A 19,815-nucleotide genomic window follows, 5' to 3' on the forward strand; every position below is an offset into this window, starting at 1 on the left:
TGCCAACAATTTCAGTTACACTCAGCCATTTAGTTTGTTTTAATTCCCTAGGTTAATGGCATTAAGTTATTTTAATTCTAGGTTAGTGGGTCATTACTAAAATCTGCTGTAAAGCTTCTATATAAGCTGAACCATTTTATCAATAAACACAAGTTGAGTTTTATTCAGAAAATTAGAGTTTATCTCTTTTATCTTAGTGAGAGTGATTCTCCTAAATTCTTGAGTGATTCAAGAACACCCTGGCTGTATCAAAGGACTTTCACAACCTTTGTGTGTTGCCCTCGCTGGAAAGAGTGATTCTTTCCTTCCTATCATCTCCACCCTTGTTCTTTCAAACCACAATTCCAGAAAATCCACCTCTGCCCAAAATTATCTCGTGACCATAACTCCCATTTCACACACTCAAATTAAGTGATTCTTGATCCTAAATTGAATTTCAAAACGAGATCTTTCACCTCGTTTTGGAATCACCTCATTTGGAGCCCTGTAGCTTCCGTTATTGCCATTTCTATATTTCTGTCCAGCCACCACTTAACCTACGTTTTACCATCCCATTCATCCATTTTATGCCAGAAACCACCTTATTAAGACCCACGAGATTAACCACCTTATTTTCCATCCTTTCCTTAATCAATTTCCGCATTTTTCATCAAGGTTTAATCCTAGACGATCCTAAGTCAGCCCTTGTGCCATGAGGGTTCATATCAGTTCGAGTAAGTGAACGTTGACCCATAGAGAGCGCGTACTTGTGTTTTACAAAAAAAAATGAAGGGTTAGCTCGCTTGGGCGAGCAGAGCTCGCCTAGGCGAGCACCCCTACACCTGAAAACATAAAAACAAGGGGAGGGTGAGTTTCTCTCCACCCAAAACTCCCCTCCCTCATTCAAAAACGCAGCACCCACGGGTTGTGCAGGTTTTTGCCCCTAGGCCACTATGTTTGCGCTTTTGCTTCCATTTTTAGTGTCTTTGGTCACTCCATACAAGTAAGTGCACTATCCTTTGGTTTCTAGCTTTCCATTGATGTCTTTTATGCTTTAAATTGTACATAATTTGACCAATTCCGTGAGGCAATTTGGGGCAAATTTATGCTTTGATTCATTGAATTGGGGGGTTGTAAGGGATGGCCTTAGGCCTAGGTTGTGTTCTAAAATGATGGGGCAAGCCACATTGCCCCCATTCCCTTGTTGTTGGTACCCAAAAGTGCGCCCACCAAGTGCTCGGTGAAATGCCTCAATGGTGTTTTCACCTAAGTTTGTGAATATGGCTTTTAGATTGGGTTTGTGTATGTCTGATTACCATTTTTGGGATGCAGATAGCTTGCGAAAGTTAGGATAAATTCCGAAACATGACTTAGGCCTAGGGGGCCCAAGCCTTTGTTTGTTGAAATACAAGAAGGCATGAAAGTGAGAGCATGTTGGTGAGGTTTCCCCTTAAGGCCAGCACTTGGTTTGGGTTGCACCATGTTTTCCTTGTACCTAGATAGTGTGAAAATGTTGTTCACCATGTACATGTGTATGTTGGATAGGTAGCTAAATGCTTTGCAAATGTGCATATATGTTGAAAATGGCACAAAAATGCTTCTCAAAATAGGAACATATGATATGAAATTGCCTTTCAAGAATGTGAATGAGTAGTACAAAGATTGCTTTTCCAATGAAGGTGTGACATGAAATTGTTTTCAAATGAGTGTAAACATGTGCGAATATATAACATGGAGTTGCCTCTCAAATGCATGAACATGTATGTGAATGTGAACATATAGCAAAAAGAATGGGGTAGGTAGGTAGCAAAACGCCTTGCAAAATATGTATGGATAATTTGACATATAGCGTAAGGAATTTCTTTGCAAAATGAAAGTAGGTGCCTCTCATAGGATGTCGTTCATCGAGGGAAAGATAGGTATAAATGTATGAATATCCTAGGAGAACCCGCGCATTAACGCATAAGCATTCCTTTCAAAATTCGTGTGGATATTCGTGTTTTGTTGGAAAAAGGGTATGCTGTTTCGCTTGATCTGGCTTTCGTTTTGATTAAGTTTCTTGAACTAACTTCCCAAATGTTTTTGCAGGAAATGGCTCCGAAGAAACTCTCCACGAAGAGGTCTAGAAGAGACGCCACAGGAGAAGGGTCCAGTGCCGACCCCGAGTTTGATAGTCATCATTTCCGGAGCGCCGAGCACCAGCAGCGCTTCGAGGCCATCAGAGGATGGTTGTTCCATAGGGAGAGGCGTGTCCAGCTCAGGGAGGATGAGTATACGGACTTTCAGGAGGAGATAGCTCACAGACGTTGGACGTCGCTGGTGACTCCCATGGCCAAGTTTGACCCTGAGATAGTCCTAGAGTTCTATGCTAATGCTTGGCCCACAGAGGAGGGAGTGCGAGACATGCGTTCGTGGGTGAGGGGTCAGTGGATTCCCTTTGACGCAGATGCCCTCAGCCAGTTCCTGGGTGACCCGCTAGTTTTAGAGGAAGGTCAGCAGTGTGAGTTCATCTAGAGGAGGAACAGGGCCGATGGGTTCGATGAGGAAGCCATTGCCCAGCTGTTGTGCACACCTTGGCAGGATTTCGCCTAAACCGCTACAGGGAGGCGGGTGCGGATCATACACACCAGCATGACCACTTTGACCTAGACATGGATGACACTGTTGCTCAACAATGTCTTACCTAGCGATCACAACTCTGATCTCCCTCTGCCTAAGTGCCAGTTGGTGTATGCCATCCTGACACGAATGAGCATCCACGTGGCCCAGGTGATTGTTGACGCCATTTATTTGTTTGCAGGTATGGCGCCTACCAGGCACCCTCTGGACCCAGAAAAGTCCAACAGGGCCCTGGGGTTTCCGGTGCTGATCACGGGCCTCTGCCAGTTCTTCGGAGTTCCCATCACTCCCAGTAAAGTAATCCGACCGCCGATCACCCGGGCCTTCATCGAGAAGTACTGCACGGCTAGGCAGGCGCAGGGTGATGCACATAACGCCGCAGACGCACCGCCACCACCTCGGCAGGCCGATTGATGTGCCATCATTTTCTTCTATTTTCTAAACCCTTTTTGCACCATTTTAATTACTGATTGGTCTTAATTGTCAATTAATCAGGCAGTTTTATTATTTGGGCTCATTTAGCTAATTTGATGTTTTTAATCTAATTTCAGGAATTAATGAAACATTGGGCTTAATCCGGATTTTGGTTATGGACTTGAAGAGGGCAAATTAAGCAGCGCTTACCTTGGTTAATTAGGAAATTTCGCAATTTTATGTTGTTCAGTGTTTATTTCGTTTTGGGCCAGAGTATTATAATAGGGCCCAGTGACTTTGAGTGACTCTTTTTAAATAGCAGCATTGGGATTCGTGCAGGGCTATTCTGTTATGCTATTCATTATTCAGAGCTTTTGTTTTAGGGTTTTACGTTTTCTGCTTTAATGCTACTGTTCACGTAATGCAATTTTACGTTTTCTGTTTCTAATTACAATTTCATTCTTGCTTCTTCTTCTACTCTCATTTACGTTTCTGTTTCATCTACATTTATGTTCATTTACGTTTCTGTTCATTTATGTTTCTGCTTCATGTTTCATTTGCGTTTTCTGTTTGAATCCATGGAAGGCTAGATATTCTGGTGTTGTTTCCTTTTGAGGACGAAGCCCAACTCTCTTTGAGGTTTCGCTTGTAATGTGGTTTCCTGGCAGTTTTCCCTTCACCAGTTATCCCAAATTCGTGAATATTAATCAGTGCACGCTTCGTGTTCGATTAATTGCCTCTGAGCCTAACTTGCGTTCATGCTTAATGGACGAAGGGCTAACTGGTGTATGTGGTGCCTAATCACGTATTGAAAACCCTAAGTTGATTTTTGCTTAGTAAATTGAAATAGGGTTGGATTAAGTGGTTGACTATTAGGGACAAATTCTCCATAACCCAGGATAAGAGAATGGCTTCTGAATCAGAGGAAACAACCCGTTTTTAATATTAGTAGTTTCGTATTTCAGTTTACTTGTTCTGCTCTTTAATCACAAAACAAACAAACCCCCCCCCCCCAATCGTTACTGTTACTGCAAGTATATTATGAACATTTGGTTTGTCATTGCTCGTTGGGAAACGACCACTTTTGCTTGCGGCAAAACAGAGTAGTAGTAGAAATCCCTTAGCGACGGATTTTAGCGACCACCCATGCTGAATTATTTGTGATTTTTTGTTTTAGTAGCTAGGGTTGTTAATTTTGGCTGAATTTTTTTGTGGTAACTTCTTTTAATCCATATTTTGTGGGAAAAATAGCTAGAGCCTTTATTTTGGTCAGATTTGAAAGTTCCAAAAAACTAGCAAATTTTGTGTTTGTCAAAACTTCAAACGGCCATAACTTTTGCTCCGGTTATCAGAATCGCAATTATTATATATGCATTTGGGGTAGAGAAAAAATTTCCTACGCCGTGGCAGCCCGCCGTAGGCCGGCTGAGGTCTCCATCGTCCAAAAACAGCGATTCTGTCAAAAGTTTTTTATTTTTCAAGTTTTATTCACTTATTTTTCTTAACCTACCAATTTTAGCTTTCATAGTTAGACCTTGAATTTTTGTCTGAAATTTTTTGTGCTATCTTCTCATCATTTTATAAGGTTGCTCACAAAATTTCAAGTCATTTGGATATCATTTGAGGGTAGCTGTAGTTCAAACCTACACCTTTATTTACATGACAAGGCAACTAGTTGTGTGCATGCTGAATGTAGTGTATGACTAGAGGCAATCCATCTGACTTACAACCCTTTGATCCTAAGATAGATAGGACATTTCATAGATTAGTTAGGCATTATTTTATACCTTTTGATCATTCTGAGCATTCCATTACTAGTGAATCTGTGCATTCTGTTATTGGTGATTTTGAACATCCTGATCTTGAGCATTATAATTTTGAGCATTCTGATTCTGAGCATTCTGATTTTGCACATTCTGAGAACATGACACAACCTCCACCCTGTGAGAGGACTCTAAGGGAAATGGCTGCAACTGATTTCACCTACGAAAGCTTGTGCATCCAATACCCTGATGAGGATGTCCCATATGTTCTTAAAACTGGACTGATTCATTTGCTTCCAAAGTTTCATGGCCTTGCAGGTGAAGACCCGCACAAACATTTGAAAGAATTTCACATTGTCTGCTCCACCATGAAACCCCCAGATGTCCAAGAGGATCACATATTTCTGAAGGCTTTTCCTCATTCATTAGAGGGAGTGGCAAAGGACTGGCTGTATTACCTTGCTCCAAGGTCCATCACAAGCTGGGATGACCTTAAGAGAGTATTCTTAGAAAAAATTTTCCCTGCTTCCAGGACCACAACCATCAGGAAGGATATCTCAGGTATTAGACAACTCAGTGGAGAGAGCCTGTATGAGTACTGGGAGCGATTTAAAAAACTATGTGCCAGTTGCCCTCACCATCTGATTTCGGAGCAGCTTCTTCTCCAATATTTTTATGAAGGACTCAGTAATATGGAGAGAAGTATGATAGATGCTGCCAGTGGTGGAGCCCTTGGAGACATGACTCCTGTTGAAGCCAGGAATTTAATTGAGAAGATGGCTTCTAACTCCCAGCAGTTTAGCGCCAGAAATGATGCTATAGTCATTAGAGGAGTGCATGAGGTAGCTACAAACTTAGCTGCATCATCTGAGACTAAGAAGCTTGAAGGCAAACTGGATGCATTGGTTAACTTGGTAACCCAGCTGGCCTTGAATCAGAAATCTGTACCTGTCGCAAGGGTTTGTGGTTTGTGCTCCTCTGCTGACCACCATACAGACCTTTGCCCTTCCATGCAGCAACCTGGAGCAATTGAGCAGCCTGAAGCTTATGCTGCAAATATTTACAATAGACCTACTCAACCTCAGCAGCAAAATCAACCACAGCAGAACAATTATGACCTCTCCAGCAACAGATACAACCCTGGATGGAGGAATCACGCTAATCTCAGATGGTCCAGCCCTCAACAACAACAACAGCAGCCTGCTCCTTCCTTCCAAAATGCTGCTGGCCCAAGCAGACCATACATTCCTCCACCAATCCAACAACAACAACAACCCCAGAAACAACCAACCATTGAGGCCCTTCCACAACCTTCCATCGAAGAACTTGTGAGGCAAATGACTATGCAGAACATGCAGTTTCAGCAAGAGACCAGAGCCTCCATTCAGAGCTTAACCAATCAGATGGGACAATTGGCTTCCCAATTGAATCAACAACAGTCCCAGAATTCTGACAAGTTGCCTTCTCAAGCTGTCCAAAATCCCAAAAATGTCAGTGCCATTTCATTGAGGTCGGGAAAGCAGTGTCAAGGACCTCAACCCGTAGCACCTTCCTCATCTGCAAATGAGCCTGCCAAACTTCACTCTACTCCAGAAAAAGGTGATGACAAAAATTTACCTAACAATTTCTGTGCAGGTGAATCTTCTTCCACAGGTAATTCTGATTTGCAGAAGCAGCACATTCCCCCTCTTCCATTCCCTCCAAGAGCAGTTTCCAACAAAAAAATGGAAGAGGCAGAGAAAGAGATCTTGGAAACGTTTAGAAAAGTAGAGGTAAACATACCTCTGTTGGATGCAATAAAGCAAATTCCAAGATATGCCAAATTCTTGAAGGAGCTGTGCACTAATAAGCGGAAGCTTAAAGGAAGTGAACGGATTAGCATGGGCAGAAATGTCTCTGCATTGATTGGTAAATCTGTTCCTCAAATTCCTGAAAAGTGCAAAGATCCAGGTACATTCAGCATACCTTGTATTATAGGGAATAGTAAGTTTGACAATGCCATGCTAGATCTAGGAGCTTCTGTTAGTGTTATGCCTCTGTCTATTTTTAATTCTCTATCTCTAGGTCCCTTGCAGTCAACTGATGTGGTAATTCATTTAGCTAATAGAAGTGTTGCCTACCCTGTTGGTTTCATAGAAGATGTCTTAGTTAGAGTTGGTGAACTGATTTTCCCTGTTGATTTTTATATCTTGAATATGGAAGATGGATTTTCTCAAGGATCAGTTCCCATCATTCTAGGCAGACCCTTTATGAAAACTGCTAGAACTAAGATAGATGTTTATGCAGGCACACTGTCCATGGAGTTTGGTGATATAACTGTTCATTTTAATATTCTGGATGCTATGAAATACCCATCTGAAGATCTTTCTGTATTTTGTGCTGAAATAATTGACCATGTTGTTGATGAATACATGACTGATCTTTATTCTAATCTGCATGCCTCTCACTCTTCATGCATTGAGTCTGAAATTGTACTTGATCATATGTCTGAATTTGATGCTGAGAGTGAATCTGAGAGTGATATTGATTGCATGTCTGGTGGTGGTGTTTTACCTCTCGAGTTTGATTTTATAGAGTCAGATAGGACTAACCATGTTTCAGGAAGTACACATACCTCTGACTTTCTTTATGAGGTAAAGGTTGAGAAACCATCTCCTTCTACCACTGTCCAGCCGACCACACCAGAATTGAAGCCTCTGCCATCAAATTTAAAATGTGCTTAGTTGGATGATAGCACGAGTTTTCCAGTGATTATATCTACCTCCCTTGCTGATGAGCAAGAGGAGAAGTTGTTGTCAGTTCTCAAGAATCATAAGAAGGCTATAGGCTGGACCCTGGCGGACATTCCTGGTATTAGCCCATCCACATGTATGCATCGAATAAATTTAGAGGATGGAGCTAAACCAGTAAGACAGCCACAAAGAAGACTCAACCCAGTGATTCTTGATGCAGTGAAGAAGGAAATAACCAAGCTTTTGCAAGCTGGAATCATTTATCCTATCTCCGACAGCCAATGGGTGAGTCCCGTCCAGGTAGTCCCGAAGAAGATCGGCCTCACAGTGATCAAAAATGAGAAGGAGGAGCTGATTCCTACTCGAGTGCAGAACAGTTGGAGAGTCTGCATTGACTATAGGAGGCTGAACCAGGTTACCAAAAAGGACCATTTTCCCCTGCCATTCATTGACCAGATGCTTGAACGCCTGGCAGGTAAATCCCACTACTATTTCCTTGATGGTTTTTCTGGTTATATGCAAATTACTATTGCTCCTAAGGATTAGTAAAAGACCACATTCACCTGCCCCTTTGGCACTTTTGCATATAGGAGGATGCCTTTCGGCCTGTGCAATGCCCCTGGTACCTTCCAGCGGTGCATGATTAGTATTTTTAGTGATTTTTTAGAAAATTGCATAGAGGTGTTTATGGATGATTTCACTGTATATGGATCCTCTTTTGATGGTTGTTTGAATAGTTTGGAAAAAGTTTTGAATAGATGCATTGAAACTAACCTTGTTCTAAATTTTGAAAAATGTCATTTTATGGTTGAGCAAGGTATAGTTTTAGGCCGCATTATTTCCAATAAGGGTATTGAAGTAGATCCTGCAAAAATTTCTGTTATTTCACAATTGCCTTACCCCTCTTGTGTGCGAGAGGTGCGATCTTTTCTTGGTCATGCAGGACTCTATAGGCACTTTATAAGGGATTTTAGCAAAGTAGCCCTTCCACTGTCCAACTTGTTGCAAAAGGAGGTGGAGTTTGACTTTAATGACAGATGCAAAGAGGCTTTTGATTGCCTCAAAAGAGCGCTGACTACCACCCCCATCATCCAGGCACCCGATTGGACAGCCCCTTTTGAGCTTATGTGTGATGCATCAAATTATGCATTGGGGGCTGTCCTTGCTCAGAAAATTGATAAATTGCCTAGGGTGATATATTATGCTTCTAGGACTTTAGATGCTGCCCAAGCGAATTATACTACTACTGAGAAAGAGCTTCTAGCCATAGTTTTTGCTCTTGAAAAATTTCGATCTTATTTGCTTGGTACCCGCATTATTGTTTACACTAACCATGCAGCTCTAAAGTACTTGTTGAAGAAGGCTGATTCTAAGCCTAGGTTGATCCGATGGATGCTCTGGCTCCAAGATTTTGACTTGGAGATCCGTGATAGGAGCAGAGCACAAAATCTAGTTGCTGATCATTTGAGTCGGATCGAACGTGTATCAGATGCGGATTCACCCATTCAGGATGATTTCCCGGATGATCATTTGTATATACTGTATAGTATTTCTGACTCTCTTTCTACTCCCTGGTTTGCTAACATTGTCAATTATTTAGTTGCCTCTATTTTTCCTCCCTTAGCATCTAAGGCCCAAAAAGATAAAATTAAAAGTGATGCTAAGCATTTTATTTGGGATGACCCTTACTTGTGGAAATTGTGCAGTGATCAGGTAATTAGACGATGCATTCCAGATCATGAGACTGACTCAGTCCTGCAGTTCTGTCATTCTTCCGCACCGGGAGGTCATCTGGGTGTTCAAAGGACAGCTCGCAAAGTTCTTGATTGTGGTTTTTATTGGCCCACCATGTTTAAAGATGCGTGGAAGATCTGCAGCACTTGTGAGCAGTGTCAGATGGCAGGAAATACACTTACATGGCAACAACAAATGCCTCAGCAACCTATGCTATTCTATGAGGTGTTTGATGTTTGGGGTATCGATTTCATGGGCCCTATTCCTGTCTCTTTTGGTTATGTTTACATTCTCCTTGCAGTTGACTATGTTTCAAAATGGGTGGAAGCCAAGCCCACTAGAACTAATGATGCTAAAGTTGTTGCAGACTTTGTCAGGTCTAATCTGTTTTGCAGGTTTGGAGTACCTAAAGCAATTGTTAGTGATCAAGGAACCCATTTTTGCAACAGGACAATGCATGCCCTGCTTAAAAAGTACGGGGTGGTACACAGGGATCCACACCTTACCACCCCCAGACCAATGGACAGGCATAAATTTCTAACCGGGAAATCAAGCGAATTTTAGAGAAGATTGTGTAGCCAAGCAGGAAAGATTGGAGTACCAGGCTTGATAATGCTCTCTCGGCACATCGGACTGCCTACAAAGCACCCATAGGAATGTCTCCTTATCGGGTTGTCTTTGGAAAGGCATGTCATCTTCCAGTGGAAATTGAGCACAAAGCTTACTGGGCAGTGAAGACTTGCAACTTCTCTATGGATCAAGCTGGTGAGGAAAGAAAGTTGCAACTGAGTGAGTTAGATGAAATCCGCCTAGAAGCCTACGAGAATGCCAAGTTCTACAAAGGAAAGACCAAGAAGTTCCATGATAGCATGATAGTTAAAAAGGACTTCATGGTTGGGCAAAAAGTGTTATTGTATAATTCTAGGCTTGGACTCATGAGTGGTAAGTTGAGGTCTAAGTGGATTGGTCCTTTTGTTGTTACTAATGTTTTTCCTTATGGTACAGTTGAGGTCAAAAGCGACTCCACAAACAAGAGCTTCAAGGTCAACGAACATCGACTTAAGCCATTCCTCACGAACCCTTCTTTAGTGGATGTAGTGGTGGAAGAGACTTCCTTACTCCACCCTACTCTTCCTCCACCATGACTTAGGGAGTTTTTCTTTTCCTATCTCCTTCTTTGCTTTTATTACGCTTGTCCGATTCTATTTGATGATTTAATTGTTTTTAATCTTTTAATTGTGGTACATCGAGGACAATGTGTTGTTTAAGTATGGGGGGGGGAGTGTTCTTTGGTTTTGCTAGTTTTGTTGGTTTTGTTAATTTGTTAGTTGTGTTAATTTGTTAATGTTGTTAGTTTCGTTGGATTTTTAGTTTAATATTTTGGGTCAATTTTGTGTGCATGTACGACTTTGCATGTTTTTCTTTGAATTATAGGATATGTTCAAGAAATGGGTAATTGTTTTGAAAATAAAAGTTCTTGACATTTTGTGACTTGAAATCCTTGATTCTCCTCTACATGTCATGATAGTTTTGAAAGCTCAATTTGAAAGTGATGAGTTTACCTTTGTGAGAATTTGATCCATCCATCATCATAATCATTTGGTGTGTTTTGCCCCATTGATTTCTTGCACAATAGCCTTGGCTTGATTCTTGTTGATGCTTCCTAATTCACATGCATATTTGGAAATGATTGAGGCAATTTTGTTCTTATAAGCTTCTAGCCAAATGGACTTACCTTGAATTAATTCCTTTGATAGCCCTTTTGAGCCTTGTTTCCCTTTCCTTGTTTTGAAGCTCACTACAAGCCTTAAATGAAAAACCATGATATCACCATATCCTTAAGGAATTTTGGAGCTTTGGAATTGTTTTGGGAATAAGTGTGGGGGGTTTTTGTTTCATTGGATAACTTGTTTTGTTGGCTATGCTTCATGATGTATTTTGGGCCATACTTGATGTACATTGTATATTGGTTAAATGTTGAACATGTTGAATGAAATGTTGTTTCTCAAAGGCTATAGAGTAAAAAAAAAATCGAAAAAAAAGAAAAAGAAAAGCAATAAAGTTGAGTGAATAAGATCTTAAATGGCACAAGAATGATGAAACTCTTGGTTCTACTCTACTCCTTATGTTTAAATTTTATCTTCTTTTTATTTTTTTTCTTAATATGCACTTATTCCCCATTGCTCCTCTATTCCTTTGGGATTTAGCCACTTATTCCATATTTTTCCATACCTTGTCCTTGGCCCCATTACAACCTTAAAAGACCTTTTGATCCTCATGTGCTTGTGTTTATGGGTTGATTGTCAATTTTAGAATCTTGCCAAGTTTATGTGGTGTTTGCTTTCATGGGTGCTTTGAGGGTAAATAGTAGCCTAAACACTTGAGAGATAGAGTGTATATCTTGTGAGGCTTTCTCACTTTTCATTCTGGAGCTGATTAACTATTTTTCCATGATTGGGTTGCTTGGATGATTTTCATGAATGTCTTGACTTTTTGGGTCTCCTTATGTTAGATGTTACCCATTCCTTTCATTCCTTGATGTTCATTGAGAAATATGTAAATGTTTTTGTTTGTCTCTCTTTGATATCCTTGGATTTTGTTCTTTGTTTCATTTTGCCCAGGAGTGCAAAAGGCTAAGTATGTGGGGTTTTGATGTGCCATCATTTTCTTCTATTTTCTAAACCCTTTTTGCACCATTTTAATTACTGATTGGTCTTAATTGTCAATTAATCAGGCAGTTTTATTATTTGGGCTCATTTAGCTAATTTGATGTTTTTAATCTAATTTCAGGAATTAATGAAACATTGGGCTTAATCCGGAATTTGGTTATGGACTTGAAGAGGGAAAATTAAGCAGCGCTTACCTTAGTTAATTAGGAAATTTCACAATTTTATGTTGTTCAGTGTTTATTTCGTTTTGGGCCAGAGTATTGTAATAGGGCCCAGTGACTTTGAGTGACTCTTTTTAAATAGCAACCTTGGGATTTGTGCAGGGCTATTCTGTTATGCTATTCATTATTCAGAGCTTTTGTTTTAGGGTTTTACGTTTTCTGCTTTGATGCTACTATTCACGTAATGCAATTTTACGTTTTCTGTTTCTAATTACAATTTCGTTCTTGCTTCTTCTTCTACTCTCATTTACGTTTCTGTTTCATCTACATTTCTGTTCATTTACGTTTCTGTTCATTTATGTTTCTGCTTCATGTTTCATTTGCGTTTTGTGTTTGAATCCATGGAAGGCTAGATTTTCTGGTGTTGTTTCCTTTTGAGGACGAAGCCCAACTCTCTTTGAGGTTTCGCTTGTAATGTGGTTTCCTGGCAGTTTTCCCTTCACCAGTTATCCCAAATTCGTGAATATTAATCAGTGCACGCTTCGTGTTCGATTAATTGCCTCTGAGCCTAACTTGCTTTCATGCTTAATGGACGAAGGGCTAACTGGTGTATGTGGTGCCTAATCACGTATTGAAAACCCTAAGTTGATTTTCGCTTAGTAAATTGAAATAGGGTTGGATTAAGTGGTTGACTATTAGGGACAAATTCTCCATAACCCAGGATAAGAGAATGGCTTCTGAATCAGAGGAAACAACCCGTTTTTAATATTAGTAGTTTCGTATTTCAGTTTACTTGTTCTGCTCTTTAATCACAAAACAAACAACCCCCCCCCCCCCAATCGTTACTGTTACTACAAGTATATTATGAACATTTGGTTTGTCACTGCTCGTTGGGAAACGACCTAGGATCACTTCCTAGTTACTGCATTTTCATGTTTATTTGATTCGGGTACGGCCTCGATCACCGATCCCGCTGGGTCACTAGGCATGGAGTGTTATCTACAACATTTGGTTCGCCAGCAGGCGGCCAACCACCGTGGGCAGGTGCAGATACATGAGTGTCTCTACCAGTTCAGCCTCAGTCAGCAGGGGCAGGGTTCCACCCCTTTTGCATGCCCTACTCCGAAGCAGTTTGGGGCTGAGGTCGCATGGCCTGGAGACTGGCCCGAGGCCTAGGCAGGGGAGGAGCCTGCAGGATCCCCTGGTGAGGCAGATGAATCCCATATGGATGAAGAGATGACTGACCGGCTCGGTTTCTTGGGAGGGAGCGGAGCCACGTGACCAAGGTCACTATACTGTTTACTAACATTACTGTTTTCTGTTATTGTCTATGTTGTTGCTAACATTACTGTTTTCAGTTACTGTTTTTGTTTCTGCTAGAATTTGGCGTTATGGCTCTCAGTTATTTCATCACCGTTTTTTTTACTTACCATTTCGTGCGTTTTTTCGTTTACCTTGTGGTTAGACGTAAGTAGGTAGTGTGCACCCTCGTCCGCACGACCTTTTCAGAGAGAAAAAGAAAAAAAGGGGGATATAAACAAATGATAATAACCTAATATAAAAAAGAGAGAAAAAAGAAAAAAATAAAATAAGTTGTCTAGCTGAAAAACCAACATGCTTTTGAAAAGAGATAACTTCCAGCTTTTCTTTGAAAAAAATTCACTGATCATAACCAGTTTTTGAAAGAAAATGCGTATAATATACCTGAAGGGTGAATGCTGTGAAAATTTTCCAGAACGCCCAAAATAGACTCGGATGAATGCATGAATTGATAAAAGAACATATTTTGGAAACATTGGGTTGACTTAAATAGGGAAAATGAATCCTGAGCCCTAGTGTCACATGACCATAAAAACTTGATTCTTGAGTGTCCACATAGGTGCATGCATGACCAGTTTTGCATAAAATTTCCAAATCATCATTGTTGCATGTGTATCACGGAAATAATGTGGGACATCCCCTTTATCCCCGAACGGATGACCAAACCCTAACAGAAGCCTTGAGCCAAAATCCCAACTCACCATAGACCTTGACCCAGGGAGAGAATGCCTATCCTTGCCCTCAAAAGAAAACAAAGCAAAAGGAGAAAATTCCCGATCAAAAAATTGGAAGAAAGCAAAAAAAGAAAATTCCCAATCAAAGAGTGGGAGAAAGCAAAAAAGAAAGAAAATTCCCGATCAAGGATCGGAAGAAAACAGAAGAAATATGCAGAAAGGTCTTTGGACCAGACAATATCTGAACAATACAAAATTGTCACCAAGTAAACGAAAAAAGAAAGGAAACCACGACCTAAAGTGGTCCTCTCCCTTTGATTACCAACCAAAATCCTGTGCGTCGGTGGCTTGTTCACCTCACACTAAACAAAAACAGAAAAGGAAAAGGCCAAGAACATTCAAAGCCACATTTCCCCACAAGAAAACAAACCATTCCCAAGAAAAAGTCCTATTGATCCATGATCACGCATGTAATCTTTGATTTGATAGGAAATGATTTGCAAAATCAAGTCATGACATATCTATGGTTCGAAATTAGGATAAAACACTTACCTGTGTGAGATTGATACACTTTGATTGATTTTCTTCTATTTTTGTTGGACCCAGTGTTTCCTCTAAATGGTCGTTTCGAAATGAAATTCTAACATCCAAGATCTCATTTATGGTTATGAGAAAATTTCATCAGCACACTCTCCTTCCCCAATAGACACATTGTTTTTCATCCAAAAAAGCATATGTTACTCTGATCAGTTGGAAGTTTTGTCTCTTTACTAAAGCATGTTCGCATTTTAGTGAAGAAAACACCGAGACTATTTTAGTCTCACAGTTATCAAGAACTACGTAGGTTTGAGTTTCTCATCACAAATTGAGGATACGTAGGAGCAAGAGCCTCGCTTTTGTCGGCCGCCCCACAGTCTCTGTCATATTGACCCTGAAGTCAGGTGACATGCGGAGATACACAAGTAATTTCTCCGCACTAGACTACCTCTGTCAGGCACTAACCCATGAGGTTAGGGGGCAGGCGGAAATACCCAACTTGTTATCTGTATAAACATTCTTTTGCTATATGTAATACTCAACGCCTGATAGCATGCAAAGACTAACGTTGTCATCTGCACCTTTGTCATCCAGAGATGGCGGGTTCGATGACATGCGGGGGAACCATATGGTCCCGCACCTTTTTTCACCTTTGTCATCCAAAGACGGCGAGCCCGATGACATCTGGAAGAACCATATGGTCCCACACCTTTTTTCACCTTTGTCATCCAGAGACGGCGGGTCCGATGATATGCGGGGGAACCATATGGCCCTGCACCTTTTTTCACCTTTGTCATCCAGAGACGGCGGGTCCGATGACATGCGGGGGAACCATATGGTCCCACACTTTTTTTAACCTTTGTCATCCAGAGACGGCAGGTCGGATGACATGCGGGGGAACCTTGTGGTCCCACACCTTTTTTCACCTTTGTCATCTAGAGATGGCGGGTCCGATGACATGCGGGGGAACCATATGATCCCACACCTTTTTTCACCTTTGTCATCCAGAGACGGCGGGTCCGATGACATGCGGGGGAACCATATGGTCCCGCACTTTTTTTCACCTTTGTCATCCAGAGACGGCGGATCTGATGACATGCGGGGGAACCATGTGGTCCCGCACCTTTTTCCACCTTTGTCATCCAGAGACAACGGGTCTGATGACATGCAGGGGAACCATATGGTCCCGCACCTTTTTTCACCTTTGTCATCTAGAGACGGCGGGTCCGATGACATGCGGGGGAACCATATGGTCCCGCACCTTTTTTCACCTTTGTCATCTAGGGACGGCGAGTCCGATGACATGCGGGGGAACCATATGGTCCCGCACCTTTTTTCACCTTTGTCATCCAGAGACGGTGGGTCCGATGATATGTGGGGGAACCATATGGTCTCGCACCTTTTTCACCTTTGTCATCTAGAGACGGTGGGTCCGATGACATGCAGGGGAACCATATGGTCCCGTACCTTTTTTCACCTTTGTCATGCAGAGACGGCGGGTCCGATGACATGCGGGGGAACCATGTGGTCCCGCACGTTTTTTCACCTTTGTCATCCAGAGACGGCGAGTCCGATGACATGCGGGGGAACCATATGGTCCCACACTTTTTTTCACCTTTGTCATCCAGAGACGGCGAGTCCGATGACATGCGGGGGAACCATATGGTCCCTCACCTTTTTTTCACTATCCAGAGACAATCAAGTCCGTTGACACGCAGAGACAAATTATGGTCATCTGCTCCTTTTTTTTCACTATCCAGAGACAATTTAGTCCGTTGGTACGCGGAGACAAATTATGGTCATCCACACTCTTTTGCTATCTGTAAGACTCCACGTCTGATAGCACACAGAAACTAACGTCGTCTTCTGCACCCTTTCGTCAACCAGTGGCAAACGAGCCCGTTGACGCGAAGAAACTGACATCGTCTTCTGCCCCTTTTGCCATCCAGGTACAGCGAGTCAGGTGGTAGGCGGAGATACCTTATGGTCATCCACGCCTTTCGTCAACCGAGGGGAACGAATTCAACGGTATCAGGATGATGTTGGTCGTTCGGTGCTGATCATTTTCAAAATTTTTGCAGGTTTTTACCCTCGTCATCCGGAAACATTTAAGCCCAGCGACGCGCGGGATTCTTCTCTGCTGGGCAGAGACGATTGGGTGCAATGGAAAAGGTTCCGCTGGCGGGGATATTGACCGGCCGAATGATGTTCTGCTCAAACGAAATTAGTGTCTTATCTTTACTTCCCTTTTATCTCCAATAAAAGACAAGTAAAGAGGGGCAACTATCATACCCTAATTTCGTTCGGGGACCATCGGTTCGGTGGGATGTGACCTTCGCTTGATAGCTTCGAGGTGTTTGACACCCATCGTTAGGCGATCCGTGAAGTTCCGCGACATGTCGGGAGTCGAAGGGAAGCATTACTGCGCAATCCATAAAGTTTCGTAACATTCCAGAAGTCAAAGGGGGGATGGTTGTGTAATCCATAAAGTTTCGTGACATTACGGAAAGAAAACAAGTATCGTTACATAATTTGTAAAGTTCCATAACGTTACGGAAAAAGAATCAGCAAAAAAGAGAAAAGGGGTGTATTTAGTGAACAGGGGTGTGCAAATAGCAATCAGGCCCACTTGGGCCTTCCAGGATGTTCCAACAGAATACGGTGCCTTCTGGTGGAAGCAACTCAGCTCGCCTGGGTGAGCTAGGTGGCAACCACCTCACTCTTTTCCCCTATAAATAGGGGAAAGAGCGCAGAGCAAATTTGTTCAACCCTCCTGGTATCTGAGATTCACTTAAAATTAGTGAGAAAAATTGTTTCCGTGAAGAAAATCCAAGCCGAGGCACTTCCGTAACGCTTCTGAGACATTTCCGTGGGCGATTTTGTGAAGATTTTCCACCGTTCTTCATCGTTCTTCGGTCTTCAATCGGTAAGTTCCGAAATCGAACCTTTCAATGCATTCTATGTGCCCTTAGTGGTCCCCACTTGTTTTACGTGCTTTTATTTTTATTTCGTTTGCTTTCCGTACCACCTTTTGACGTGCTTTAATCACTTATTTAAGTCGTTTTCTCGGCTAATAAAAAATAAAATAAATTTCCACCGATCATTTGAGATGTAATATCTTTTTGTCTCTGTTAGAATAAAATCCGACCGATCTTTCCACCACGTTTAAAACCAAAAAGAGGCAAAATAATAATAAAATAATCAAAAATATCTTTGAATAAAATAATAAAAAAAATCAATCGGACGTTTTTTTTGGGATTTTTCTTAATTGAAATGACCAATAACCAAAGTGAAACTAAGGCTAAAATTAACTCACAAATCAAGCTTTGTCATTAAAAATCACCTAAAAACCATTTTAAGGTCCAACGCCTTGAATGGTCCTCTTTGCTTTTATTCGGTTAAGCGTGGACTTTTGAAAGCCTAAAGCCAACGCATAACTTTGTCACTACTTTCAACAAACCACGAGATCATTAATGGTCCAATGCCTTAATGTTTTCTCTCCTTTGAAAAAAGAATCAAAAGATAGTTTAAATGGTCCAACGCCTTAAAACGACTTTTTTGTTTGGTCATAATATATCTTGCAAAAAAGATAAAAACAACTTAACCAACATTTAGTTCTCAAAGAACTACGTAGGTATGATTTTCTTATCACAATTGAGGAATACGTATGAGCAAGGGAAACACCCTTGTCGACCACAAAAAGATAAAAAAATACAAAAAAGGCATAAAAAGATGTCATACCCTAATTTCGTCCGGGGACCTTTGCTTGGTGGCATGCAACTTTCATTTGACCATTTTGAGGTACTTGGCACCCATCGTTAGGCAATTCGTGAAGTTTCGTGACATGTCGGAACTCAAAAGGAAGCATCGTTGCACAATTCGGGAGGTTACATAACATTCCATAGGTCAAACGGGGGATGATTATGTAATCCGCAAGGTTCCGTAACATTACGGAAAGAAGACAAGTATCGTTACAAAATTCGTAAGTTTCTATAACTTTACGGAAAAAGAATCACAAAAAAAAGGACAGGGGGTGTATTTAGTAAAAGTGGGGGTGCAAGTAGCAACCAGGCCCACTTGGGCCCTCCAGAAGATTCCTCCAGAAGGTGGTTGCTTCTGGAGGAAGTCACCTTGCTCGCTTGGGCGAGCTGAACTCGCCTGGGCGAGGTGGGTGGCAAGCATCTCCCCCATTTTCCTATAAATAGGGGGAGAAGTGAAAGGGAATTTTGTTCAGCCCTCCTGGTAATTCAAGAATCACTTGAAATTAGTGAAAACAATTGGTTCCGTGAAGAAAATCCGAGCCGAGGCGCGTCCATAAGATTTACGTAACGTTTCCGTGGGGATTTTCGCGAAGATTTTCAGCCGTTCTTCGACGTTCTTCGTTCGTTCTTCATCGTTCTTCGCTCTTCATTTGTTTCTACGGGCTTTTATTTTCAGTTAATTTACTTTCGTACCCCCTTTTGATGTGCTTTAGTCATTTGCTTAAGTCATTTTCTCATCTAATCAAAAAATAAAATAAATTTCCACCGATCGTTTGAATTGTAATATCCGTTAATTTCTGTTAAAATGAAATCCGACCGTTCGGTCATGCCGTAACTATGTTGGAAACCAAAAAAAGGGTAAAATAATAATATAATAATCAAAAATATCTTTTAGTAAAATAAATCAAAAAGAATCAATCGGACATTTTCCTTTGGGATTTCTCTCTTAATCGAATCGATTAATAAACAAAGTGAAACTAAGGCTAAAATCAATTCATAAACCAAACTTTTGACGTTGCCTAAAAAAGCCATTTTCAAAGGTCCAAAGCCTTGAAATGATCTTTTCCGCTTTTATCGATTAAAGTGTAAATTTCGAAAGGGCTAAAATCAACATGTAGCTTTATTACCTCTTTCAAAAATAAAGAGAACATGAATGGTCCAATGCCTTAATGTCTTCTCTCTTTTCAAAAGAATTGAAAGTTTGTTTAACGGTCCAACGCCTTAAATAACCTTTCATTAAAAAAAAAACATATCTTACAAAAAGGATAAAGACAACTTAACGAAACATTTTGTTCACAAAAAACTACGTAGGTCTGATTTCCTTATCGCAATTAAGGAATACGTAGGAGCAAGGGAAAGCCCCTCGTCGACCGCAAAAAGATAAAAAGTATAAAAAGTACAAAAAGAAATAAAGACGTAAAAGGGAACATAAAAATTGAAGTCATGTTTGCA

General features: G+C 41.2%; 1 non-coding gene and 1 pseudogene across 1 annotated transcript; both read right to left on the minus strand.

Annotated features, from left to right (window-relative positions):
* The window catches only part of LOC114389810, a 63,955-nt pseudogene that overhangs the window by 24,167 nt on the left and 19,973 nt on the right, over positions 1–19,815 (minus strand).
* LOC114391300 lies at positions 5,315–5,421 on the minus strand. The gene has a single exon (XR_003662101.1). It is a non-coding gene; the product is annotated as a small nucleolar RNA R71 (small nucleolar RNA).

The sequence above is a fragment of the Glycine soja genome, chromosome 16 (assembly GCF_004193775.1).
Source record: "Glycine soja cultivar W05 chromosome 16, ASM419377v2, whole genome shotgun sequence".
NCBI classification, from domain to species: Eukaryota; Viridiplantae; Streptophyta; class Magnoliopsida; order Fabales; family Fabaceae; genus Glycine; species Glycine soja.